The 7,482-nt window shown below is 43.0% G+C and overlaps 1 non-coding gene across 1 annotated transcript; it reads right to left on the bottom strand.

The window, feature by feature from the left end:
- Nucleotides 1-6,905: 6,905 nt before the first annotated feature.
- LOC142654404 (U2 spliceosomal RNA) lies at nt 6,906-7,105 on the bottom strand. The gene has a single exon (XR_012849025.1). It is a non-coding gene; the product is annotated as a U2 spliceosomal RNA (small nuclear RNA).
- Between the last annotated feature and the right edge of the window lie 377 nt (nt 7,106-7,482).

Below are 7,482 nucleotides of genomic sequence, written 5' to 3' on the forward strand. Positions count from 1 at the left end.
GTCTGGACATATGACAGGGCTCAGAAGTGAAGAGTACCATGCGGAGTGGAGGCCTAATTTGGCGATTTACAAAGTATTGGTTCACAACTGCAGAGGCTCAGATGTGAAATAATAAAAAGAAACCCCTGATAAGTGACCCCCACTATGGAACTGCACCCCTCAAGGCATTAATTAAGGGGTGTAGTGAGCATTTTCACCCCACAGGTCTTTTCCATAAATGAATGCGCTGCGGATGGTGCAAATTAAAAATTTATATTTTTCCCTAGATATGCCATTCAGTGGCAAATATGTCATGCCCAGCTTATGACGCTGGAGACACACACCCCAAAAATTGTTAAAAGGGTTCTCCCGGGTATGACGATGCCATATATGTTGAAGGAAACTGCTGTTTGGGGACGCTGTAGGGTTCAGGGCCGAGGGAGCACCATTTGGCTTTTGGAGAGCGGATTTTGCTTGGTACTATATTTGTTTGAGTATTGCTGGTGTTTTATAATGTGGGGGTACATGTAAGCGGGGCGGAGTATATAAGGGGCATAGTCAGGTGGTATAAAAAAATAAAAATAATCCATAAATGTGTGTTACGCTGTGAAGCAATCCTTTCTGCACAGGCCGGTGTCGCACTGATAAATGGTGTCATTTCTTATCCCCCTTTTGGTCCACACTCCGCGCCTTTGTAGTTTGGGGAATTTTGCTGGGAAAGTATTATCCTGGTATAATACGGGCACCGTCGCTTCCAGCGGTTATGTTTGGGCCCTCCCCTTCCTGGTTCCCTAATTTTAGGTCCTTGATAAATCGCCTCTTGAAACAGAAGAAATGTTCCCCTCGGGCACAACTGCATATTTTTTTATTTCCTGACTTATTGGAGCCATAACTAATTTTATTTTTCATAGACGTAGCGGTATGAAGGCTGGTTTGTTGCGGGACGAGCTGTAGTTATTATTGGTACCATTTTGGGGTACATGCAACTTTTTGATCACCTTTTATCCTATTTTTTGGGATGCCAGGTAAACAAAAAAACGCAATTCTGGCACAGCTTTTTTAGTTTTTTTTTATACAGCATTCACCATGCGTTATAAATTACATGTTAACTTTATTCTGCGGGTCAGTACGATTCCGGCGATACCTAGTTTATAGAACTTTTTTATGTTTTACAACTTTTTGCACAATAAAATTACTTTTGTAAAAAGAATGTATTTTTTCTGTCGCCAAGTTGTGAGAACCATAACTTTTTAATTTTTTTGTCGACGGAGGTGTATGAGGGCTTGTTTTTTGCGGGACGAGCTATAGTTTTTATAGGTACCATTTTTGGATACGTGCGACTTTTTGATCACTTTTTATTGTAATATTTGTAGGGCAAAGTGACCAAAAAACAGAAACTCTGGTAACGTTTTTTAAGTTTTTTTTTACGCTGTTCACCGCGTGCAATAAATAATATAATATTTTGATACCTCCGGTCGTTACGGTCGTGGCTATACCAAATACATATGGTTTATTATTATTTTTCAATAATAAAGGACTTGATAAGAGTAAAAGGGGGATTGTGTGTTATTTGATTACTTGAAACTTTTATTGTTTTCAAACTTTTATTTTTTGCACTTTTTTTTACACTTTTTTATACTTTTTTTACACTTTTTCTCAAGTCCCACTAGGGGACTTGAAGGTCCAACGGTCAGATTTTTTTTTCTAATACATTGCACTACCTATGTAGTGCAATGTATTAGATCTGTCAGTCATTCACTGACAGCAAGCCGTTTAGGCTTCGCCTCCCGGCGGGGCCTAAATCGGCTTCCGTAATGGCAGAGCAGGAGACCATTGTGTCTCCTGTTGCCATAACAGCATTCGCCAGTCCCGATTGCCTGTCAGGGCTGGCGATCTGCTAGTAACCGCTACGATGCAGCAATCGCTTTCGATTGTTGCATCGAAGGGGTTAATGGCAGGGATCGGAGCTAGCTCCGGTTCCTGCCGTTACAGGTGGATGTCAGCTGTGCCGTACAGCTGACTTCCACTGCTGATGACGCCGGATCAGCTCCTGACCCGGCACCATCTTGCCGGCAGCTACGGAAGCCGATCAGGCTCCGCCGCCGGGCGGATCTTGACCGGCTTCGGTGCTAGGCAGACCGGGAGGCCAGTATTAGGCCTCCGGTTGCCATTGCAGCCACCGGAACCCCGGCAATTTCATTGCTGGGGCTCCGATGAGCTGCAAACACCTTAAGTGCAGCGATCGCGTTTGAGCGCTGCACTTAAGGGGTTAATGGCGGGGATCAAAGCTAATTTCGGTCCCCGCCGTTACAGTCGGATGTCAGCTGTAAGATACAGCTGACCTCCACCGCTGATGACGCCGCATCAGCTCCTGACCCGGCGCCATCTTGCCGGCAGCTACGGAAGCCAATCACATTTGCATTGCTAAGTGGACGGCGACGGAGGAGGATATACGACGCTACAGCCATCTGATGAAACGTAGGACCATTGTGATGCTGTTTTAGGCGCAGTAGATGTAACATCCATCAGGGAGACATAATGAATTGTGCTGCTATTGTACACCAAAGGTCCACCACGTCTTTGCATGCTATATCTACCTACAGACAACCACTTGTACTTTGACCTGACGAAGAGGCCGGTACGGCTTCGAAACACAATCTTTTTTGTTGTTGTTTTATGTACAAAATAAAAACAATTTTATCTGGACACGGCTGCGCCCTTGGATTTCCCCGATTTTTTTCCTTACACTGAATGCTGCAATTTGGGGAATTGCTCCCTCTAGTGACCAGCACAGGGAAATGTTATAAATTAGAATCTAATTTATAATATTTCGTGACCTGTTGAAAAAATTTAACAAAATAGAACAATGTCTAATCATGTATTTACTAACTGTTTAACTAAAAAAAATAAAAAAATTCTAGCGACATATTCTCTTTAATACGACTTAAAATCATCTCAGGGATTGACATTTTCTTTAAAACATCTAAAAGGTACACATGTGAAACTCTGTCAAAAGCCTTCTCAAAGTCTAGCGTTAGGAGGGCTAAACCCTGACTCCGGTCTCTTGAATACAATATGACATCACGGATTATATTTAAAGTCTCAGTAATGCTTCTCCCAGGAACCCCACAAACCTGGTCCGGATGTATAATTTTGTTAATCACTGTTTTTAACCAGTTTGCAATTATCTTGGCCGTGACTTTATAGTCCATATTTAGGAGGGTGATAGGTCTCCAGTTCCCCACCAGGGTCCGATCTCTTTTTTTAAAATTCAGAGACACTACCCCACTCCTCCATGAAACCGGCAACATATTTACAGTAAAAGCATCTTTAAATAACACTAAAAGGTCGTCCTTTAAAATGTCCCAAAATGTTAGATAAAATTAGATGGGAAGTCCATCTGAACCAGGAGCTTTCCCATAAGAAAAACTTTTAAAAACAATAAAAAGTTCTAAGTTAATATCACGTGATAAAACCTCCTGGTCTAAAACATCTAACTTAAAATCAAGGACATTAAGAGCATCTGTTAAAAAAGGACATGTCAATACACTTTTCATTAAAAAGGAGCTGGTAATAATCATGAGCAGACTTTAGAATACCTTCCTTAGAGGTTTGACCCTCCAAGTTTAAAATCACATCTCTTTTATCCATAACTTTTTTGAAGAAAAACCGGGAACAATTTTCTCCTTCCAGATGTTGAACTCGAGATCTGAAAATAATTTGTTTACCTCTTTGCTCTAAACATTTCTTAATTTCTGCTTTCATACTTTCAATATCTTCTTTCACATCTATCCCCAGCTCCTTGAATTTAAAAAGTGTTTGCAACCTTGTGTTAAAATTCTAAAACCATTGTTTCTTTTCTTTTGCTTTCCTCTTACCTGCTTTGATAAAAAAAAATAACTTAATTTTTGTTTTTATTTCTTCCCACCAGGTCAGCATTGGTATGACGGGGTTTTTCTGCTGCTGCCAACACTGTTAGGTTTGGCCAAATTCCAGCTGAGTTAGAGGATACTCCAGCAGGTGCGTGCTCAACCTCCAGAGGCCCTTGTTTACCTTCAGTTCACCACTAAAACTCTATCTTAGCCTGCAAGAGTTTGTGGTCAGAAAATATGTTAGATATTAAAACAAATTTCCCTGGGTTAAAATCCTCTGCTAAAAATATAAAATCGATCCTAGATGCCACTCTCCCATTGGACCGTGTGTGGCCTAGGTCCGCCGGCAAGAGCAACTTCCAGGCATCCCTCAGCTTAAAATCACAGGTAAGAGGTTCTATCTAGTTTGCGGAGAGGGTCACCCCCCTGCCAGCATTCTCCTTCACATATACAATTGAAATCTCCTCCTATTAATAAGGGGGATGGCCCAACACAAAATAATGGTAAAATTTGCATTAACTCTGCCCTCTCATGCTTATCAGGAGAGGCATATACATTTAAAATACGAAACATGAAACCATTAAAATTCAGGTGGACTATTATTGTCCTGCCGGGTAAAATCTCAGTCACAGAATGTATAATAGTAGAAAAGCCACGGCAGAGCAGTCCTACCCCAGCAGATCTATTTTCATTGGAGCTGGACCACACGGAAGGACCCAGCTTTCAATTTTTTTTGATGTCCGAATAGTATATTGCGTGTTGAAATCCACACTCCTGTAACAAGCAGAAATCAAAGTCCTCAGTCTCTAGGAAGGAAAACAAAGCAGCCCTACGATCGGTGCTCTTGAAAAGTCTCACGTTCAGTGAGACGACATTGACGAGAGGCATTACACTTATTATGGTGGCGGATCGTCCATGCTTGAGCCGCAACTAAAGTCCTGGATGTCTAGCCCACCAAAGATCTCCTGCTCAGGAGACCCAGGCGACTGGATGTTCCGGGTGTCGTAAGCAGGCAACTGATAGGTCACCCGCCCCAACCACATGTCGTCATCGGCCAAACAGATATCCGTAGAGTCAAGTTCCACTCCCCTCCGCCACTTCTTAAATGGTTCAATCTCCCTCTCATCGTTGTCATCTCCTCCCCGCTCACTGGAGGCTGCTCTCTTCTCACTCTCTGGAATGCTTGACTCCATCTCCTCCACGATGTTTGGGTGGTCTTCAGCGAAGTCTCCTTCCTAGGCTGGCTCTTCTCAAGTTGGGACTTTGAGGTCATCTGCACAGATCTTCCCTCTGGCGTTGAAAGAGATTTCTGCTCGGACTTGCAGCTGGTATTTGGGGTAGTCATTGCAGGGCTTTCCACTGATGTTATGGAGACCCACTGCTCTGACCCACTGATGGCAACACCACGGGACTTACAAGCAGAGGCCTGACCAGGAACTGTGCCAGGCCCCCGCTCTGTCCCAATCGCATTCCTGTTGCTACAGGAGGCACCCTTGACCTTCATCACCTTGTCTGCTGATAGAGATCCAGCAGACATTGGCTCCGGTCTTCAAATCACAGTCTCTTGTCTGGCGCCCTGGGCCATCATCACCCGATCCTGAGCAGACGTTACTGAGGATCGATTTGGCTCTGACCCAAGTGTGGCTTTCACAAAACTCTTCACTGTGTCAGCGTAGGTACGATTCCTGGCTCTGCTGGGGCAATCCCTGAACATGTGGCCCTTGCCCCCACATAAATTGCACACTCTCTCTTTGGGGCAACTCTTCATTTGATGCCCGTACTGGCCACAATTATTGCACCTATCCACCTTCTCTTCTTTACAGGAAACCTGGGTATGTCCAAAGCATCCACACTGCCGGCAATATGTGGGTATACCCGGGTAAAAAAATATAACCTCTGCTTTTCCCAATAATTACGGTAGAGGGTGGGTGCTGCATGCCTCCGATTCCCTCTGGGTCTTTTTTTAAGCGGACCAAAAATTTTCGCTTGCCTCCCCAAAATCCAACAGCATTATTAATTTTGTTCATAAACTTTACATCGTCACAATATCTCTGAAGGTAAGTAATTATGTCATCAGTCTCTACATGGGAATTGTAGAGATGGACTACCAAAGGGATCTCATCATAGGCGAAGAGTAATACGAACTCTAGTCCATCAAATTTCTCATCATACATAAGTTTGTTTACCTTCTTTACGACGTTCTGGCAGCACCCAAGATCCTGGAAGGTGATGATGTGAATTCCTTTGGCTTCGTTGTCCTGGAAGCAAAAAATATCCTTGGGATGTAGTCCAAGCGAACCCAAAAGCACTTCTCTGGTGATAAATTCCAAGTTCCTCTTTGGTCTGTGTCTTTCCTCCACTTCCATATGAATGGTGTTCTTCATCCGGGCCTCACACGATGCGTATGAAATCCTGGCCGGCATATCTCCTGTCTGGCAGGAAACAGGCCGATTGCTTCCGGATTAGGCCTTTCTCCCAATAGCGACAGGGGGGTGAAGTCTGGGCTATGAACCTAGACGATCCCCCCCAGGCCGAGAGAAAGGGTACCGGAAGCACCTCCTGACAAGTCTCCTGGATAAACCACTTGATCTTGCCAAAAGGCCGAGAAGCAATAACCCCAAAGTGGCGAGCATTGGCAGAGCCTGGCCAATAATGCTGTTCATCCCTTGCAGCGATTCAGCCTACTCCTAGGCACCTCCATGGGGCCCTGCCGGCTCACACACTCACACAAGCAGCCAGGCGGGAGGTGAAAAAAGGCCGGAGAGAAAGCTAGACATGCTTTGCTTCTTTTGCTTGCACCACAATGCTGTGCTGAAAGCGGAGGAATCTACCTAAAAACACCTTCCTGGCAACGCCAAAATTCCCTCCTGCCATGCAGAAAAATGCTAGCAGCAGCAAGTGCATGCCCACAGCCACCCCTTTTCCATTCACGTCTTCGATCACTTGCAATACAGTGCCTGCTGACCAACACTGCCTGGGCCTGGTGCAAGAAACAAACAATGGCAAAAGCAAAAAGCACTTTTCACATCTGATTTTAGTCGTCACTGGTTTAGGAAAGGTTGCACCGGTCCTGGCGGTACTGCAATACCAGGTCAATGCGTGGAGTGGACAGAGCAAGCCCTATTTCCATCTCCCTGTTCTAAAAATCCATTTAATATATGATCCTCAGATAGGGGACGTATCAGACTTTAAACTGATAAGAACAGATTTTTTTATTTTTTTTTTACTACTCAGATTTGAAATCTTAAAGCGAAAAACATAAGTCGAAAGTTTTCGAGAATAGTTTAAGATTTCATCAAACCATCATTGCAGTATGAATTTATAATTTTCTTGATCTTATCCATTTTTTCAATTATTATTATTATTTTTAATATATATATATATATATATATATATATATATCTATATCGTTTTTATTTTATTTTTATTTTCAATTATATTTTAACTTTTTCCATTTTTTTTACAGGTATAACAAAGAAAAAAAAATACAAGATTACACAGATTACACATCACAAGGTAAGTACATTCCACATTTCTTGTTTCCAAATCTCATTTGCTTTCACAGTACCTAGTAATAATTTATCTCTCCAGAAATATACATACATATAACTTAAACATAATTTTAGGCCGT

The sequence above is a fragment of the Rhinoderma darwinii genome, chromosome 5 (assembly GCF_050947455.1).
Source record: "Rhinoderma darwinii isolate aRhiDar2 chromosome 5, aRhiDar2.hap1, whole genome shotgun sequence".
Lineage (NCBI taxonomy): Eukaryota > Metazoa > Chordata > Amphibia > Anura > Rhinodermatidae > Rhinoderma > Rhinoderma darwinii.